Source organism: Pseudophryne corroboree, chromosome 1, assembly GCF_028390025.1.
Source record: "Pseudophryne corroboree isolate aPseCor3 chromosome 1, aPseCor3.hap2, whole genome shotgun sequence".
Classification (NCBI taxonomy): Eukaryota; Metazoa; Chordata; class Amphibia; order Anura; family Myobatrachidae; genus Pseudophryne; species Pseudophryne corroboree.
In genome coordinates this window covers 533,224,215-533,245,592 of record NC_086444.1, presented here as the reverse complement: position 1 = coordinate 533,245,592, position 21,378 = coordinate 533,224,215, and the positions used below count along the sequence as shown (strand labels likewise).

At 40.6% G+C, this 21,378-nt stretch overlaps 1 pseudogene; it reads left to right on the top strand.

Moving 5' to 3' along the window:
* The first annotated feature begins 16,780 nt into the window (after positions 1-16,780).
* On the top strand, positions 16,781-16,899 carry LOC134939370 (5S ribosomal RNA; annotated as a pseudogene).
* The last annotated feature ends 4,479 nt before the right edge of the window (positions 16,900-21,378 follow it).

Here is a 21,378-nt window from a genome sequence, read left to right as displayed (position 1 = left end):
CTCATTTTTTACCCTGAATGCATTGGTCAATGGTGAGGTGATACAGATGTTCCGGCTCAATCATAACAGTTTACCCCAAATGTACAACCTTGTCAAACTGGACCTAATTCATGAGACAGAACACTTACGCTCTCTCTCAGGCCTACATAAACTCTTGGCTTTATGGCTTTCCAGCCGCTAATAGAAATCTCTTTCTGCTTCCTTAGCCAGGAGTCACAGTGGCATACAGTCAGGTAGCTTTTATTGTATTGCATGCATGCCTAACATATTGGATGTGATTGACTGCATGCATTGGGTTAAAACCAACTAGGGCCAGGGCACATATCTACCTGAACAGATATAATGCCCACACAACTAATGTGAAGGTGATTTGTGAACAGTAGGGGCCCATGTAATTCATAACATAATCACGAGGTGTTACTGTGGGTACAAATTGTAGATGTACCAGATGCTCAGGAGAAGGACCAGCTTGCAGGATATTCTGGAGTTGGAACAGGACTAGCTTGCAGGATATGCTGGAATTAGTGTAGGACCAATTTATAGGATATGCTGGAGTTGGAGCAGGACCATCTTGCATGATATTCTGGAGTTGGAGCAGGACCAGCTTGCATGATTTGCTGCTGGTAGAGCAGAATAAATGAATAGAACCCGCTTAGCAGGATACTGGTAGCTGGTGAAGCAGGACAGTCACACAGGATCCTAGCTGGCAGTGGAGTTGAGCCAGTTTAACAGAATACTGGCAGTCAATGTAGCAGGTCAGTCACACAGAGGAATCTAGCTGGCAGTGGAAGGAGCCTAGCTTAACAGGATACTGACAGTAGATGAAACAAAGCCAGTCTCTCTGGATTCTAGCTGGTAGTGAAATGGAAACAGCTTAATAGGATACTGGGAGTAGGTATAGCAGACCAATCACACAGGGTTTTCTAGGATCCAACAGGACTACTGACAGGCAGAAGGACACAGACACCAGGAACACAGACCAGAAGCTCATGCTGCAGGCATAAACTCAGAGCCGTAACTAGGTGTTGTCCAGCGGTGCCTTGCCCACAACGCATACGCACTGTGGGTGCACCACCTGGGAGCACCACCCGCATGGGCGCTCGCTCTATCACTGGCTCCCACCTCTGCCACTGCAGCGCTTCCCTTCAGGAGGGGACTTTTGGCACTTCTATCCCCAGCCCAGGCATAAAAGGCATCCAGGAATTCATTTAACAGCGGAGGTACTGTATGTCAAATTTGTAGCTGACTTTGATGCGACCTGATTGGCTGCTCGCAGACCGACAGCCAATCAGGAGCAGCCGCAGCTGCCAGCGTCAAATTCAATATGCCGCTGTCTATCAGACTAAAGTGAGGGGGAATGGCTCTGGTGGTGGCTGAATGGCTGATTGGCTGCTGTTGTTGTCAGTAAGGCCATCTGGGTGGGAGAAAGGGTGGGAGGAGCGGCGATTGGCTGGAGAAGCTGTAATTCAGGAGGGGTGGTTAGACTGCAGTGATTGCTGGTCACACAGTGTGTCTACATTACACTGAGGACTGACAGCCAGGCTGCTGACTTTCCGAACATCCCAGGAGCTGCAGGCCCGCTGCCAGGAGACAGGACATGTCACCCCACTGCCCCAGAATGTACAGTTTGTATGTAATGTCTGCTGTGTGCATTAAAAGGTAAGAGCAGCAGCAGTGTGCTGTGAACTTCCCCTCTAGGCTGGGATTTCAGGGGCTGCATTGCCACTCTGACTCTACCTGCTTTGCATCTAGCCCACTCACCTGTCATGGGTACCTACCTGCTCTCCATCTCCCCTTATTACCTGCCAGGGGCACCTACCTGCAAACTATTTCCCCTGCTTACCTGCCAGGGGTACCTACCTGCTCTCCATCTCCCCTGCTTATCTGCCAGGGGCACCTACCTACTCTCCACCTGGCATCTGCCTTGCTTATCTGTCACGGGCACCTACCTGCACCCATCTGCCTTGTTTATCTGTTAGGGGCACCAACTTGCTCTTCATCTGCCCTATTCACCTGCCAGATACACCTACCTTCTCTCTCTCACCCCTAATAACCTTCCAGGGGTACTTGCTTGCTCTCTAACTACTCTACTCTACCCACCTGCCAGGGTTACCGTTCCACCCTCTCTATCTGCCCCATTCACCTGCTTGCAGCCAGTGCTAAGTTCAATATGATGCCGCTGTCAATTCATGCTGCACTGGCGGCATTCCCTGCATCCATACTAGCTTTTTTTATGTGGATCTGGATCTTTTTATGGTTTTACTTGGCATAATTTCTATAAGGGCTCAACCTGGACTCTACCTGGCATTGTAACAGGGGGCTTTACCTGTCGTAATGTGTAAAACGGGGCTTTAACTGCAGTAATGTGTGAAAGGGGGCTAAACCTGCCGTAATGTGTAAAAGGAGGTTCTACCTGCCGTAATGTGTAAAAGGGAGCTCTACATGCCATAATGTGTAAAAAGGGGGTGGTCTTCTGTTTGCCGGCGGCCGGGCTCCCGACGACCACTATACTGGCGCCGGAATCCCAACCGCAAGCATACCAACATCTTTTCTCCCTCTTGGGGGTCCACGACCCCCCTGGAGGGAGAATAAATAGCGTGGTGTGCGCATCGTGCCACCGTGCCCGCAGCATGGCGAGCGCAGCGATCCTGCAAGGGGCTCATTTGTGCTCGCCCAGCTGTCGGTATGCCGGCGGTTGGGATTACGGCACCGGTATGCTGGTTGCCAGGAGCCCTGCTGTCAGCATACCCTACTACACCCATAAAAAGGGGCTCTACCTGCCATAAATTGTAAAAAGGACCTGTCTGTCGTAATGTGTAAAAGAGGGCTCAACCTGCAGTAACGTGTAAAAGGGGACTTTACCTGCTGTAAATGGAAAAGGGGCTCTACCTGCAGTAATGCGGACTTTAACTGGCATAATGTGTGACAGGGGCTCTACCTGGTATAATGTGTAAATGAGATTCTTCCTGGTGTAATGTGTGTAAGTGGTGCTACTGTGTGGGGTAATTTGAATAATGGGGACTATTGTGCATCATAATTAGTGATGTGCACCGGACATTTTTCGGGTTTTGTGTTTTGGTTTTGGATTCGGTTCCGCGGCCGTGTTTTGGATTCGGACGCGTTTTGGCAAAACCTCCCTGAAAATTTTTTGTCGGATTCGGGTGTGTTTTGGATTCGGGTGTTTTTTTACAAAAAACCCTCAAAACAGCTTAAATGATAGAATTTGGGGGTCATTTTGATCCCATAGTATTATTAACCTCAATAACCATAATTTCCACTAATTTTCAGTCTATTCTGAACACCTCACACCTCACACTATTATTTTTAGTCCTAAAATTTGCACCGAGGTCGCTGGATTGCTAAGCTAAGCGACACAAGTGGCCGACACAAACACCTGGCCCATCTAGGAGTGGCACTGCAGTGTCAGGCAGGATGGCACTTCAAAAAAATAGTCCCCAAACAGCACATGATGCAAAGAAAAATGAAAGAAAAAAGAGGTGCAAGATGGAATTGTCCTTGGGCCCTCCCATCCACCCTTATGTTGTATAAACAGGACATGCACACTTTAACAAACTCATCATTTCAGCGACAGGGTCTTCCACACGACTGTGACTGAAATGACTGGTTGGTTTGGGCCCCCACCAAAAAAAGAAGCAATCAATCTCTCCTTGCACAAACTGGCTCTACAGAGGCAAGATGTCCACCTCATCATCATCCTCTGATTCCTCACCCCTTTCACTGTGTACATCCCCCTCCTCACAGATTATTAATTCGTCCCCACTGGAATCCACCATCTCAGGTCCCTGTGTACTTTCTGGAGGCAATTGCTGCTGGTGAATGTCTCCACGGAGGAATTGATTATAATTCATTTTGATGAACATCATCTTCTCCACATTTTCTGGAAGTAACCTCGTACGCCGATTGCTGACAAGGTGAGCGGCTGCACTAAACACTCTTTCGGAGTACACACTGGAGGGAGGGCAACTTAGGTAGAATAAAGCCAGTTTGTGCAAGGGCCTCCAAATTGCCTCTTTTTCCTGCCAGTATACGTACGGACTGTCTGACGTGCCTACTTGGATGCGGTCACTCATATAATCCTCCACCATTCTTTCAATGGTGAGAGAATCATATGCAGTGACAGTAGACGACATGTCAGTAATCGTTGGCAGGTCCTTCAGTCCGGACCAGATGTCAGCACTCGCTCCAGACTGCCCTGCATCACCGCCAGCGGGTGGGCTCGGAATTCTTAGCCTTTTCCTCGCACCCCCAGTTGCGGGAGAATGTGAAGGAGGAGCTGTTGACGGGTCACGTTCCGCTTGACTTGACAATTTTCTCACCAGCAGGTCTTTGAACCTCTCCCGACTTGTGTCTGCCGGAAAGAGAGATACAACATAGGTTTTAAATCTAGGATCGAGCACGGTGGCCAAAATGTAGTGCTCTGATTTCAACAGATTGACCACCCGTGAATACTGGTTAAGCGAATTAAGGGCTCCATCCACAAGTCCCACATGCCTAGCAGAATCGCTCTGTTTTAGCTCCTCCTTCAATGTCTCCAGCTTCTTCTGCAAAAGCCTGATGAGGGGAATGACCTGACTCAGGCTGGCAGTGTCTGAACTGACTTCACGTGTGGCAAGTTCAAAGGGTTGCAGAACCTTGCACAACGTTGAAATCATTCTCTACTGCGCTTGAGTCAGGTGCATTCCCCCTCCTTTGCTTATATCGTGGGCAGATGTATAGGCTTGAATGGCCTTTTGCTGCTCCTCCATCCTCTGAAGCATATAGAGGGTTGAATTCCACCTCGTTACCACCTCTTTCTTCAGATGATGGCAGGGCAGGTTCAGGAATGTTTGGTGGTGCTCCAGTCTTCGGCATGCGGTGGCTGAATGCTGAACGTTCCCACAATTCTTCGGGCCACCGACAGCATCTCTTGCACGCCCCTGTCGTTTTTTAAATAATTCTGCACCACCAAATTCAATGTATGTGCAAAACATGGGACGTGCTGGAATTTGCCCAGATGTAATGCACGCACAATATTGGTGGCGTTGTCCGATGTCACAAATCTCCAGGAAAGTCCAATTGGGGTAAGCCATTCTGCGATGATGTTCCTCAGTTTCCGTAAGAGGTTGTCAGCTGTGTGCCTCTTCTGGAAAGCGGTGATACAAAGCGTAGCCTGCCTAGGAACAAGTTGGCGTTTGCGAGATGCTGCTACTGGTGCCGCCACTGCTGTTCTTGCTGCAGGAGGCAATACATCTACCCAGTGGGCTGTCACAGTCATATAGTCCCGAGTCTGCCCTGCTCCACTTGTCCACATGTCTGTGGTTAAGTGGACATTGGGTACAACTGCATTTTTTAGGACACTGGTGACTCTTTTTCTGAGGTCTGTGTACATTTTCGGTATCGCCTGCCTAGAGAAATGGAACCTAGATGGTATTTGGTACCGGGTACACAGTACCTCAATCAAGTCTCTAGTTGTCTCTGAATTAACGGTGGATACCGGAACCACGTTTCTCACCGCCCAGGCAGCCAAGGCGTAAGTTATCCTCTTTGCAGCAGGATGACTGCTGTGATATTTCATCTTCCTCGCAAAGGACTGTTGGACAGTCAATTGCTTACTGGAAGCAGTACAAGTGGTCTTCCGACTTCCCCTCTGGGATGACGATCGACTCGCAGCATCAACAACAGCAGCGCCAGCAGCAGTAGGCGTTACACTCAAGGATGCATCGGAGGAATCCCAGGCAGGAGAGGACTCATCAGACTTGCCAGGGACATGGCCTGCAGGACTATTGGCTTTCCTGTGTAAGGAGGAAATTGACACTGAGGGAGTTGGTGGTGTGGTTTGCAGGAGCTTGGTTACAAGAGGAAGGGTTTTAGTTGTCAGTGGACTCCTTCCGCTGTCACCCAAAGTTTTTGAACTTGTCACTGACTTCTGATGAATGCGGTCCAGGTGACGTATAAGGGAGGATGTTCCTAGTTGGTTAACGTCCTTACCCCTACTTATTACAGCTTGACAAAGGCAACACACGGCTTGACACCTGTTGTCCGCATTTGTGTTGAAATAATTCCACACCGAAGAGGTGATTTTTTTTTGTATTTTGACCAGGCATGTCAATGGCCATATTCGTCCCATGGACAACAGGTGTCTCCCCGGGTGCCTGACTTAAACAAACCACCTCACCATCAGAATCCTCCTTGTCAATTTCCTCCCCAGCACCAGCAACACCCATATCCTCATCCTGGTGTACTTCAACAGTGACATCTTCAATTTGACTATCAGGAACTGGACTGCGGGTGCTCCTTCAAGCACTTGCAGGGGGCGTGCAAATGGTGTAAGGCGCATGCTCTTCCCGTCCAGTGTTGGGAAGGTCAGGCATCGCAACCGACACAATTGGACTCTCCTTGGGGATTTGTGATTTAGAAGAACGCACAGTTCTTTGCTGTGCTTTTGCCAGCTTAAGTCTTTTCATTTTTCTAGTGAGAGGATGAGTGCTTCCATCCTCATGTGAATCTGAACCACTAGCCATGAACTCCGTGTAGTAAATGGCATATTGGCAAGTTTACGCTTCTCATCAGACGCTTTCAATTTTGATTTTTGGGTCATTTTAGTGAACTTTTGTTATTTCGATTTTACATGCTCTCTACTATGACATTGGGCATCGGCCTTGGCAGACGACGTTGATGTAATTTCATCATCTCGGCCATGACTAGTGGCAGCAGCTTCAGCACGAGGTGGAAGTGGATCTTGATCTTTCCCTATTTTAACCTCCACATTTTTGTTCTCCATTTTTTAATGTTTTCACATGGGACCCCTTTCCCCGACTGCCAGGACCACCCCTGACTACTGTCAAAGAGGGTCCCTTCTGCCAATCAGGGAGCACCACATCGTGGCACCCTCCTGATTGGCTGTGTGCTCCTGTAGTGTCTGTCAGGCAGCACACAGCAGAGATACAATGTAGCGCCTATGCGCTACATTGTATCTAATGGTGGGAACTTTGCGGTCAGCAGTGAGGTTACTTTCGGTCAACCGCTGACCGCAAAGTTCCCACCATTGGATACAATGTAGCGCATAGGCGCTACATTGTATCTCTGCCGTGTGCTGCCTGACAGATACTACAGGAGCACATAGCCAATCAGGAGGGTGCCACGACGTGGCGCTCCCTGATTGGCAGAAGGGACCCTCATTGACAGAAGTCAGGGGGGGTCCAGGCAGTCGGGGAAAGGGGTCCCATGTGAAAACATGGGACCACTTTCAGTGCGTGGTCGGGTTTCCGTTTTTTTTTTTTTTTTTTTTCCAAGTACGTGGATTACAAAAAAAAGAACAGGAGACACTGGCTTTAGGTGAGTATAATTTTATTTTCAGGTACCTCAGATTTGACTTGGAGACGTCGACAGACGAAGAAGTGGCCAGAGTCGGCGTGTCAACATAGGTAAGTATGTGTGTGTCGGAATGAATGTAATAAAGTTGTACTTTCACGGTGTCTGTGTCCTGTTTTTTTGGGGGTATTTTTTTTGCAGTAGAACTACAGGTACCAGTGGGCCCGTTTCCCCCCGCATGCTGGTACTTGTGGTTCTCCAAGTACCGGCTGCAGGGGAGGCTTGCTGGGACTTGTAGTTCTTCTGCAAAAAAACAATATTCTTACATTCTCAACAAGGCTATCAGTCCCCCTTCCGCAGCCCTTGGATGGGGGAACAGCCTCTGGCTTCACCCCTGGCCCTTGGGTGGCTGGTGGGGACCCCTTGATTGAAGGGGTCCCCACTCCTCCAGGGTACTTCAGCCAGGGGTGACTAGTTGGGTATTTAATGTCACGGCCGCAGGGCGCTGTATAAAAGTGACCCCCGGCTGTGGCATTATCTGTCCAGCTAGTGGAGCCCGGTGCTGGTACAAAAAATACGGGGGACCCCTACTCTTTTTGTCCCCCGTATTTTTTGCACCAGGACCAGGCGCAGAGCCCGGTGCTGGTTGATCAAATATGGGGGAACCCCTGTCAATTCCCCCCCCCATATTTTTTCAACCAGGACCGGCTCAAAGAGCCCGAGGCTGGTTATGCTTAGGAGGGGGGACCCCATGCAATTTTTTTCAAATTTCAAAACAATTAAAACACATTTTTAAGGTACACAATGAAGCCCTGCACGGATCTCACAGATCCGGCCGGGATTCCTTGTGTTTTGTCAGGCAGTGTTTTACTCATCACTCTCGTAAAACACTGCCTGACATTACGAATCATATCGACATCGGAAAAAACGAATGCGCAAAACTCGGCAGCTTAGTGAATGATCGTATCAGGATTCAAAAAGTTGCAGTAAAATGCACCCGATACCATTCGAGTTCAAACACCCTTAAAAATGGCAAAAACACGAATATTAGTAAATAAACCCCATAGTGTCTTAGCCCTAGCTGCCAGACCCCGAATCTTAGCCCCAGCCACATCCCCAGGCAGGTTATAGTAGCGGGCAGGGGAGGGGCATGTGACCACTTGCATCCCGAGCACCAGGAAAATGTATCATACTCCTAATAATTTTCATGTAAACAATGTTTATAGTTCAATGTGCATCATGTTGTCTACTTAAAAACCACAAAGATGTATTTTATTTTCTTAAACCTCTAAAATATTATTACATGTTTTAGTATGCTTGCAAATCCACATGTGTGTGTTATTACCAGAAACATAAATGCAAATGTCAGGTTAACCTTGTCAAGCTGGCTACATATACTATATATTTATGTTTAAAAAACAGACAAAAATAATGTTAATTTTTATTTTAACAATATGTTTGCAAAACATCAATGTTCAAAAAGTACCAAAAACAATGCTATGATCATGTAATGATGCAAATTTTTTAAATCTTTCCAACCTACAACTCTATGAGGCCCAGCCTTTGCATTGAGCGTCTATTGAATCTTGAATTCACAATGTGTGCCTTGTTGGGGAATCGGTGCTTGGTGATATCCAACAAAGTGCTCGAGGAAACCTCAGGTAATTGAGTCCCTAATTTTAAAGGGTGGCATTAAAAGGTTGTATTTAAAGTCTCAGGTGGCACTGTTTTAGGATTCCATCATGAAAATGTTAGTCTGATGGTTAGAAGTATTTTCCTCCAATATCCACATGTATGCCTGATGGAAAGAAAAGAAAAATAAAGTCAATCATATATGGACCAAACCATGGTAATGAAAAGGGATTGAAACAGAGAATTATCTTTAACTTAAGCTCAAGACCCCAATCACTTATATATGAAAGGGTCCTGAAAAAGGTCTCAAATTTGCCCCAATGTCACTCTATAACATGTTTAAAAAATTCATAGAGCTACAGAAATTTATTAGTAAAATAAACTAAAGAGAAAACAGTACAGGACATCAGGATCAGGATAGCACAAAGAAAAATAACAGAAGAAAGAGAACATGATCCCTCACTAAAAATGAAAAACAATTTTCAAAAATTATTAAAAAAACATTTCGATACAGAAGCAATCACAGATGAATTCAGGTTCAAAAACATTGAAGATCCCATAACATCAACAATCTACGCACTCCCCAAAGTCAATAAAGTATGTCATCACCCCAGGAAGACTGTTTATTGCGGCACAGGAAGTCTGAAATCATATCAGCTTTAATTGACCATCTCCTACAAACTATAGTCATAAAGAATCCTTTATATCTAAAAGATACAAGGGACATATTGAGCAACTGCAACATATCACATAGGACCAGGAGATGCACCTAGTGACCTAAGACATCACAGCTCTATATACAGTTACTGAACAGAGCCAGGGGATTGAAGCACTTACATGGTTTTTAGACCAAACTATTCAGTGGAAAAGAAGACATTCAACACTGAATCAATTCAATTCATATTAGAAAATAACTTACAGTATTTTTCTTTGATGGCAATTATTATCTCCAAAGGACTGCAATAGGAACCCATTTTGCCACAAGTTACACTAATTTATCTCTTTTTGGGAACTCAATTAAATCTATTCCAGCATAATTTGGTGTACCCATTTGCTAAAATGGGGCCATTCTATCAATTACATCATCTTTATTTGGAAGGGTAAGGAAGAAGAACTCAACATCTTTTGTGATATACTCAATGACAATAATGTAAACCTTACCTTCACGTACAGTACAATAAAAGTAAGGAAGAAGGCCACTTCCTGGACTTAGTACTATACATTAAAGACGATACCATTCAAGCAAAAACATATTACAAACCTACAGATATGTATAATTATATTGCTACTGAAAGCAAACAAGTTAAAACAACTCTTACTGGCTTAACGGAGTGCCCAAAAGCCAGTTCTTAAGAATAAGAAGAAACTTTAGTTAAGAAGAAGTATGTTAATCACAAATATAAAACAATGATAAAGATACACTATAAATCTACAGATAGCAATATTGAGTGGGTGCTTATAGTAAAAAAAATATTGGTTTAATAGAGTATAAAAACAAACATAATACATATATATATATATATATATATATATAAATGAATAGAAATTGTAGAACAATTACAACATAATACATTTAGATGCATATAAAAAACCTGGGAAGGAATGGAAAGGGGAAATAAGTCCACGGACCTGTCACTAATGTGATATTATGATGCTGATTTGTCCGGAGTGACAATGTTGCACAGTTATTAGTGTAACAATTCAAGTGAAGAACGGGTGGATCTGCGCTGTGCTGCTACCTCTTAATAACTCACCACTACAGACGAGGAGTAGATGGTTTTACCAGCCTGCAGTCTGGTTTAAGGATACGTTATGGCAAGCAATTTAATTGTGGAAAATAGTGGGAGGAGAGGGAGGGCGAGACCTACTGGATGTCCTTAGACTGATCTGAGTGTGAAGTTTGTTTACTGTGCGACTCCGGTGATTGCTGTATGTCCATACACTGCTCTGTTGGTGTCTCCTCACGTGCGGCCGCTATGTGAGAGAGCAGTTTTGCTGTATATGGGTAGAGGGCAAAGAATCCGTGGAAAGGGGTCCCCAGTGGGTGGCTTGATGCATTTATCTGCTGTTAGGGGATGTTGGTTGCCTCAGAAGCAGTATATGCAGTTTTGTGTAGAAAGAGTGGTTTTTAAACTTCAGATAACAAATCGGTTGTAGTAAGGTAAATTATGGTAATCGCTACACCTGTTTGATGCATCTGTGTATTCCAAAGGATAATTCATTTAAAACCAGTAACAAGTACATATAAAAATAAGCAAATATATATATATATATATATATATATATATATATATTTCTAAAGATATGAGGTAACAATTATATATCAATCAATTGTATTCAAAAGATATTTAATAATTAATTATTTTAAACAACAAGGAGAGGCATCAAATAGAGAGACAAATAATTATAAAGATCAACAGTTCAAAGGATATATTAGGATCTTTTTTTGCTTACATATGGCTTAGCTCTCTGGCTCAGCACACAGAGAGCGCATCACAGAAAAGATGGAGACCCGGCTTGTAATGAAGCATTTTACAATACCATGCTTAAAGATTTTAGAACCTTATGTGATAAAAAAAACAAAAACAAAAGACAACAACGGTCTAACTTACACCCTAAAGAAAAGCTAGCACTTGAAAATCTAATTAAATATGACACCATTATAGTGAAGGCAGCGGATAAGGGCAGTGGCACCATTATACAGAACAAAACAGACTATTTACTTGAACCCTATAGACAACTAGAATAAAATAAATGTTATCTTTAACTGGTCACTGATCCTACAAAAAAGGTTTTTAGATTGTTTAAGAATCATTTGGATATTGTCATTTCACTGAATGCAATATCTACACAGGAATTTCAATATCTGTTTCAGCCTTATCCCATCACCCCCACTTATTATCATTTGCCCAAAATTCACAAGTCACTTGTCACATTCCCGGGTCGCCCTATTATTTCAGATATTGGGTCCCTCACTACTAACCTTTCATCATTTGTTGATAACTTCTTACAGCCACATGTCTCCTGTCTCAGGTCTTATATCAGAGATTTGACACATTTTCTTAATCTTTTAAAAAAGATCACTTGGAGCTCTAGTTATCTGTTTTTTTAACTTGCGACATAGAGTTGCTTTATACAAACATACCACACTTACTAGGAGTAAAAGTACTTAAAAAATACTTAATTTCTGACTTAGACATGACTCAAGAACATTGTAAATATATTCTTGATTTGGTTTATTTCATACTCACAATTATTTCACATTTAATGGTGATTTTTTTTTTACAGATACGGGGTACTTCCATGGGCACCAGATTCGACCCAAGCTTTGCCAACCTATATATGGGCAACCTTTTTAAGATTCTCACCAGTACTTACCATAAAAAAGTTGACTGTAATACATATCTGAATTATAATAGTTGTCATTAGCCTCCTTGGTTACAAAATATACTCAAAAGTCAATACATGAGAATCAAACATAACTGCTCCCAGGAATCCACCTTTGCTAGACAAACACTAGAATTCACAGAAGCATTTTTAGATCAAGGATACCCAGAAACACTTCTTCAAAAAGCACAAGAAGAAGTATCCATCAAAGATAGAGAAATTTTGCTCCATATGAGAACTAACCATCAAAAGAAAGCAATCGAAGAAAAATCTTTCAATAAGTCCTCCTTGAAATTTGTAGCAAAGTATAATAATGCTTCTAAACAAATTAAAAATATTATAACCAAGAATTGGGAACTATTAAGGCTTGATAAAGTGCTTATTGAAACCGATCTAAGTGCTCCTAAAATAATATATATATTAAAAAAACAAGAATATACAGAGTCTAATAGCTCTAAGTTATTTTGCTTGTCAGGCTGGACCAAGTATCGATGCTAGATCACTTCAAGTGAAGGGAAGCCATAAATGTGGGAAAGGGAGATGTATCACTTGTCCTTTTGTTAAAGGAGGCTCCCTATACCAGTCTAACATTCTCAAACATTATTTTAATATTAAACAAAACATCAAATGTCGTACTGACTATGTGGTCTATCTAATTAGCTGTATATGCGGTTATCAGTATGTCGGTCAAACAACTCGACAACGCAGCACTAGGTTTCTTCAATACCACAGGAATGTTCAAAAAGAGTCTCATCTACATAGTATCTCTAAACATGTTAGCTTAAAACATCAGGAAAACCCTGGGGTTCTCAGTCTGCAGGGAATTGAATGTATCCTACTCACCATCCAAGGTGGTGATAGATTCAGTACCCTGTGTAGAAGAGAGGCTTACTGGATCTTTGCATTGAATACCCTAATACCTCACAGCCTTAATGAGAATATTGAGCTAAATACTATTTAAAAACTTTTAATAAAATAAGATTAGTTTCAGTATTCTCACCTCTTTCCACTTATGAGATGTGTATTACGATTAGCCCAGTGAATTTGTACACCTTTGTGTACAGATCCCTTGGTATATATACATATAAGTGTTTAGATGGTAAAAATCAATCAACTTTAAAGCTCTTCTTTCTTTTTGAATTAATAAAGATTCCTTTTAATAAACTTTTGATTCATGAGTCTAGCACTATTGTTGCTTATTAATATATATATACACTCTACTCTGTCTCAAAAAAAAATTCTGTTTGTGCTGCATGTCAAGAATACTGTTGAATTTATATTTATTTTCATTTAATATCTCCATCATAATATTTATTTCCTCCTTTCATTTCTATTTTTATAAATTAAGTCTACAGACCATTACTAATAATTGTTATATACACTTTCTATCCCATGTAAATGGTCTCTTTACATATGTATGTATGCTGCTACTTTGAGGACTATAGATCATCTCTTCATATAAGCTATATGTTGTTGACTGTTAGCCTTATGCTGAAAATCTGTTTTTTTGTGACTAATATTGCGTGGCTTATATATGATGAGATTTAGGGTATAGAAAAATGTATTTGGAAAATAAATCAGCAGATCATCTAATCTTGATTCTCAATAATATTATTGTGATACAGGTGAAAAAAATGTGTCTCCTGACACTTGGTTATTCGAACCCGGGTCTCCAGCTTTACTGTGATGCGCTCTCTGTGTGATGAGCCAGAGAGCTAAGCCATATGTAAGCAAAAAAGTTCCTAATACCGTACATCCTTTGAACGGTTGATCTTTATAATTATTTGTCTCTCTATTTGATGACTCTCCTTGTTGTTTAAAATAATTATTAGATATCTTTTGAATACAATTGATTTATATATAATTGTCACATTGTATCTATAGAAATATATATATATATATTTGCTTATTTTTATTTGTTTACGTACTTGTTACTGGGTTTAAATGAATTATCCTTTGGAATACACAGATGCATCAAACAGGTGTAGCGATTACCATAATTAACCACACTACAACTGATTGGTTATCTGAAGTTTAAAAAACACTCTTTTTACACCAAAATGCATATACTGCTTCTGAGGAAACTGCCATCCCCTAACGGTGGAGAAACGTGTCGAGCCACCCACTGGGGACCCCTTTCCACGGATTCTTTGCCCTCTACCCATATACGGCAAAACTGCTCTCTCACATAGCGGCCGCATATGAGGAGACACCAACAGAGCAGTGTATGGACATTAGGCAATCACTGGAGTCACACAGTAAACAAACTTAATACTCAGATCAGTCTAAGGATGTCCTGTGGGTCTCGCCCTCCCTCTCCTCCCACTATTTGCCACACTGGGATCGCTTGCCATAACACATCCCTAAAACTGACTGCAGGCTGGTAAAGCCATCTACTCCTCGTGTGTAGCGGTGAGTTATTTAGAGGTAGCAGCACAGCGCAGATCCACCTGTTCCTCACTTGAATTGTTAAACTAATAACTTTGCAACAGTTGCAACTTTGCAACTGATACACTTCTGAAATGGAATAAATCACTACTATATTTCATGGCTCTCTGAGATCTTTTATTAATGTCTGGGAAGCATGGATTTCACACTTTAATATCCATATTACATTTTCCTTGTAATACTCTACTTTTGTAGGTCAGTGCCACTGCCCCCCCCTCACTTTTCATCTTCTATTTCCTTATTTTATTTTATTTCCTATGGACTGCCACACCATTTTTCCTCGTTTCACTCTTCTCTTTCTCAATCCCTTGGGCATTCCATAATTATTGTGAAATTGGTCCAATGCAAAATAATTTCATGCTGATCATTATGTATATGAGGGGGTGCTTAATTGGATTTATCCTCTTTGTTATTTAACATATTTGTAGTAACAATGTTTATTGTTTCCTCAACAAAAAAGGATACTTATTTTTTTAACAATGTTAAAAAAGGCTTTTGAACAAATGTTATGTTTTACTTACCAGTTACAGATGAGGCCTATCTGTCTTATTAATGTTGACTCCTTCAATGACCTCTGGGGACATTATTTGTTTGAGTACTTCTTCAAAGGGCTTACAGTAAATCCATTTTTAAGGGCAGGACACAAGCTGTCCATGCAGTTGCTCTCCTCTCCACACCCTTTTTATTTTCCACACATCTTATAATGTCCAACAATGGCAGACAATAGGACATAGGGAGTCATTCCGAGTTGATCGCTAGCTGCCATTGTTCGCTGCGTAGCGATCATTAAAAAAGCGACTAATCTGCGCATATGTATGCAATGCAATGCGCACGCGCGTCTAACGGGTATGAAGTCCTTAGTGGTTTTGCACTGGTTCTAGCAACGATACCAATCGCACAGCCGAACACAAGAAGATTGACAGTAAGAGGGCATTTATGTGTGTCAACTGACCATTTTCTGGGAGTGGTAAGAAAAATGCAGGCATGGCCGGGCGTTTGCTGGGCAGGTATCTGATATCATTACCGTGTCACTCATCGCAGCAATCATCACACAGGATAAGTAACTACAGGGCTGGTCTTGTTTTGCAAAAATGTTTTTGCAGGCACTCTGCTGCACAGGCATTCTCACTCCTGCAAAGTGAAAATATACTCCCCCATAGACGGCGACTATGCATTTGCATGGCTGATAAAAACTGCTAGCGAGCGATCGGAATGACCCCCATAGTCCTCCTCACATTTGAAGCCAAAAATCTAGCCACTTTATGTTTTTTTACTGGAGCAGACTGACTGTGCTCCTCACCACATCCACCCTAATTCAAAACTGCTTGAGGTGCTGCATCCAATTGCCCATTGTCATTGTTTCTATTCCTTCTACTTCCTATCCAAGATACAAAACAATTAAAAATTAGAGACAAAACTAAAAACTGACAAAACACACCACTTATACACAAATAAGACAATATGGACAATAAAATGAAAGGGAAAACATTAAAAATAATATAAACAGAACACTCAGAAATGTCAGTTAACCATTTACCAAAAGCAAACTGCTCTCCAAAAAATACATTACCACTCCTGAGGCATTCTTCTCTTCTTCTATACCCTCAAGAAATCTAAGGACAATGAAAAAAACTTACCATATTTTCGAATACTTTAATTGGAGCATTTTTTGTAGGTTTAAACTTGCTTTAAATAGCTGGATAACAACAGTGATTTATATAGGAAGCCTCAAAATAAATTATATCTGATGACTTTGAGCCCAAAGTCACCAAAATCTCACCACACTTTTAGAGTAATACAAACTCGGCCAAATAAATAGACCTATTATGTTTGGTCCATAGTGTACAGTAGCTCCACGATCCAGGGCGCACGACACCACGGCGGTGGTAGGCGTTGCACCTTGCCTAACGGGGAAAGCAGATCCACATATTATACTCTTTCTTCTCTCAAACTATATTCTTTACCATGCTTATATAGGTGCACTCTCATTGGTATATAGTTCCTCTACTATCATACCACGCTGATAATGCCCGATCTCGTCCGATCTTGGAAGCCAAACCGCGTTGGGCTGGGTCAGTGCCTGGAGAGGAGACTTCCTGGGAATACCTGGTATTGTAGAGTAGGAATTATTCCTTTTATTTAAAAGGGGAACACCAACAGTAGTATCACCACTAATCTTCTTTCCCTCCTTTGTTCTGTTATATAATAGTTCAGCATCAGGCTTTGACAACTTTAACAGATATCCAAAATATGTGTGCAATCGGAGTTACTGGTGACCAGCCAAGTGTATAACATAGATCCAATCATAGTGGTTCTTTGAAGATACACCTATCACACACTTTGTTCCTTCCTTGGTCCCATTAATACAGAATCTCTGTACTGGTCAGGAGAAACGGCTGTTAGACAACCAAGTGTCTGCAACCTTTCTAAAAATAGACCAGAACATTTAAAAAAAAAATCATATTTTCTCACAATTCTCCTTTTTTCACACTTTGGATCATATACGGGTAATGATTTTAATTTTGAACAATAAACGGATGTTTTAAATATTTTCTTGACACATATTTGAAGAACTTTCTTCCTTGTATAAGAGTGCGCCCACACAAGAGCTTTCTTTTTCTCCCGTTGTTAGAACATAGGAGGGATCCCAGGTACTGGAGCTCACCCGCACAGTGTTGGAGCCAGCTGTGGGCAGACAGGTGGGTCAGATACATTGCCCTGGGAGCTGTTTGCTGTCTCACTGGAGCTGCGCAGCACTGTCAGTAAAAGAACAAAACAAAAAAACCCTGTTCCTCTATAACTCTTTGGCGCCCCCTCAAATCCTGCACCCGGAGCACATGCTCCCTTAGCCCCCCCTAGTTACGGCCCTGGATAGATCATAACATTGTTTCTGCAAGCATCTGTCATGTCATTATTAATATTTTTATGTTACCCAATATGTAAGAACAACAAGGGTCTCATTTAAAGTTGGATACATTTTCAATGAACAAGAAAAAACTTTCTTGTGTAAATTGAAATACCTGTATATCGAACTGTCAATAGCTGAAACACAGTAATATTTGCCCAGATATATACTGTACATATAATAACAGTAGTGTAGAGTTGTGGCTTGTTAATCTACTGTATCTATATATATATATATATATATATATATGTATATATATAAAAATTTGAAAGCCCTCACTCACTCACTGACTGGTTTACTCATCTTTCATTCTCTTACTTCCTCATATGTTAGGAAACTGACATTTAACATGGGTATTCTTCAGGTGGGAAATAGAAAAACAACGTCATTAGAATTACAATAAACCTCCCCTAAGGGGATGAAAAGGGGGTTGACATAATGACGTCATCACTGATGCCTAGCTTGCGTTGCATGAACAATAATGCTCAAATGGACAATTGGATTAAAATTTGGATTGCACATCCAGTGTGTAGAATTTCATTAACTACAAAAAAGGTCCTGTCACCTTTTACCATATCTCTCACTCACTCACTGACTTACTGGCTCATCACTAATTCTCTTACTTCCAGATATGTTAGGTAGCAGAAATTTAACATAGGTATTCTTCAGGTGGGAAGTAGGAAAACTATTATTTAGAATTGTAATAAACCTTCCCTAAGGGGATGAACAGGGGGTTGTCATAATCACATCATTACCGACGTATGGCTTGTGTTGCGTAAACGATAGCACCCAAAAGGACAATTGGATCAAAATTTGGATTGCATCTCCAGTGGGTAGAATTTTATAAACTACAAAAATGGTCCTGCTACTTTTTACTTTATCTGCTACAGGTGCTCCCCGGGTAATGCCAAGAACCATGGATTTATATTTACTTACACTAAGACATCTCAAATTTACCTGTCCATAGATTTACCAAATTTTTAACACTCATTTATATTTTCAACCATGAAAATCATAAACTCCCATGCAAAGAATGGGTAGAACAGCTAGTTAGTAAATGATAAAGTCATACTATCATAATTGTATGTAATTGTATGAGGCAAGTATTTTTCCTTACTTGCAATATTTTGATGAAAGCTATATGGAAAAGTTAGTACTACAGTACACAAAAAAACTATTTGAATACATTTTTGATAAGACAAATTCCATATTGACATTGGTAAGGCAGATAATAAAATGGATGAGATGTAATGAAGTCCGACTTTGGTGGTTGTGCGCAATGCCAGCTAAAATCAGATGTTTTTCAAATGGGCAACCATGTACAAAGCTAAACCATGCCTTGTACATGATTGCCCATTTAAAAAAAAACATCTGATTTTAGCCGGCATTGCGCACAACCGCCGAAGTCAGACTTCATTATATCCCACCTGTAATATTTTACTTTTTATTTTATTTCACAAAACATGGAAAATATATAAAATTAATCTGTTCATATTCACAGTAATTAAAACAGTTATCTGCAATACTATTATAAACCAGAAATTTACAGAATATATACAGTACTGTGGATCAGGAAAAAGAGGAGTACACATAAGCTCATATTTTAAAGCACATTTGCACTGCTCCAAATACAAATGAATCATTCTACTATTCTATTTGTATTGAAATACAACACAATCAATTGCATTTTCCATGTAATAATCCTTACTAAATCCAGTCTAATAATATGGTGTAAAAGTTGTTGAAATTATAATGACAAGCTGCAAATCATATTTTTATGTTTGAATTTTACAAGACAGGAATAAATTATAACAAGGTCACATGTAATAATGCACATTTATAATACATATTTTGATGGAAGTAATACAAAAATATAAGAACAAATAAACATATTTTTCTTAGCTATTTAGCAATGTTTTTAGTTAATTTAGAAAGATCTAACAAATTAAATAAAAGCTGTAATAAAAAATACAATATTGAAACTATTTCATTACTTTACACAAGTACATGTAGCAAAATGACAAATTAAATTAAATATTCATTAAATGTATATAGTGTTTCACTAAGGGAACCTCAAATTAATAACATTTTGCCTAGATCTGCAATTTAATCTTTTGCTAGTCTTGAATAACATACCATTGTAAAATAGGACTACATTAGGAGAAAAAGAGCAAGTGTTTAGCAGATTTGATTGAGTGCCCAATTATAGGAATATTTGTAAGGGTTAATATGTGATGTATGAGATTGAAGAAGTAATGTCACTAAGCATTAGTAAGCTATCTCAATGACTGACACTGAGATGATTAGAGAGTCACTGAAAAATCATATATTATATTGTTTTACATATTAATGGACTAAAGGATGTGATTTGACTAGACAGTGCACACCTTAATAGATTGAACAGAAGAATACAATCAGCTAGTATTTTATTAATCCATTGTGGAAAATGTTAACAAATGTAATAGTTTTTTGTTATTGCATTTAAAAAAATATTATTTATTATTATTTAGGACAGTTCTCTATATATCTTCACCCTAGCTTCTAGCATCAAACAGATACTAACAATTGGTAACTGAACGTAGTCCTCAAAGAAATGTGAGGCAAAATCTAAATTACACAGTAAAGATAGGAAAAGTGGAGTGTACTTGCTGCACAGTTCAAAGATTTGATTTAAAGCCAGTCCCACATGGAAATGCAAACTTTGAATGTGAAAAATATGAGGATCTGCATTATACTTGGAAGACCTGGAATTTTAGCCTAAATAAACAAAAAAAAATAGATATTTAGAAGAGGAGTAATGAAGTTAAGAATGTATGGTTTTTAACAATTATCCCGTGTCTTTGAATTTTATTCTCTGCATTAAAAAAAACTGTAACAGTGACTCAACACTCACAGCCTAGTCTGTTCTTTCTCCAAGCATACCTCCCAACTGTCCTGATTCCAGCGGAACAGTCCTGCTACATGGACACTGTCCTTCTGTCCCACACATGGGCCGCAGTGTCCTGCGAGTGTGGCAGTGGGGAGCTTGAGAGCATTTGATCACCCACTGGTCTGCTCTGCAAAACATCGAGTGAATAGATGTGCAGGCAGGTGAGCCGGGGGGCTGCTCAGCTACTTGGGTAGTGCAGAGTACATACCCAAAATGCTGAAAACATGTCATGTCATGAGGCAATGTCCACCCAACTGAGGCCAGACACTATGGCACGCAAAGATCCTGATCCAAGGGAACCAAAACTTGGGAGGTATGCTCCATGCAACACCATGATCAAGGCTGTGTACACAGCTAAAATAAATCTTACATACAGTATGAATAAAGGCCAAAGGTGTTTAAGGTGGTTAAAATGCATTAACTCTGTGACAATAAACAAACAAAATACTTTGGCTTGCTATCAGAGGAAAGTCAACATTTCCATTTCCTCTGTAGACATTTATAAAGTAAATTGCATGTCACTAGCTTTGATTATAAATAGTCCACTATAGTATCTAAGTTTTATGTGCTTTGTTTCTCATTTGTAGTCTGATAACTTTTTTTTAACAGGAGAAATCAATGGATCAGTTAGGAAAGATTTACATTGATCAGACATTTTATTATTTGTTTTCATTGTTGGTTTAAAGAAAAGATCAACTTTAAAATTATTTTTCATTTCAAATACTATAGTTTAATATAATATAGAATATATTGAAACATTGATCCT